Genomic DNA, 308 nt, shown 5'->3' on the forward strand with positions numbered 1-308 from the left:
GGAGGTGAACGGGGATGTGGGCGGTGGATGCCGGAGGAGGCGGCTGGGGTGGGAGAGGGAGGATGCTGGGTATTTGGCAGCAGCCTCTAGGTACATGGCAGGAGATTGCACGAGCCCCGCCCTCCTTCCTCCCTCCTGTCCCCCATCATTCTGCAGAGGTGTTGCTGGGTGCTTACAGGCCGAGCGCGAGGTGGGAGGGCCCGGCCCCTTCTCGGGGAGAGGTCGGGGCATGGAGGAGCCGGGACGCAGCTCTGTGTAGACTAAAGGGTCGCCATCCGCAGGCCTCACCTGCGTGGAGGCGGGTGTGG

At 66.9% G+C, this 308-nt stretch overlaps 1 protein-coding gene across 1 annotated transcript in view; it reads left to right on the plus strand.

The window, feature by feature from the left end:
- The window catches only part of LOC102251516 (interferon-induced transmembrane protein 2), a 22,960-nt gene that overhangs the window by 5,129 nt on the left and 17,523 nt on the right, over positions 1–308 (plus strand). The window lies entirely within an intron of this gene.

The sequence above is a fragment of the Myotis brandtii genome, unplaced genomic scaffold, assembly GCF_000412655.1.
Source record: "Myotis brandtii unplaced genomic scaffold, ASM41265v1 scaffold3290, whole genome shotgun sequence".
Classification (NCBI taxonomy): domain Eukaryota; kingdom Metazoa; phylum Chordata; class Mammalia; order Chiroptera; family Vespertilionidae; genus Myotis; species Myotis brandtii.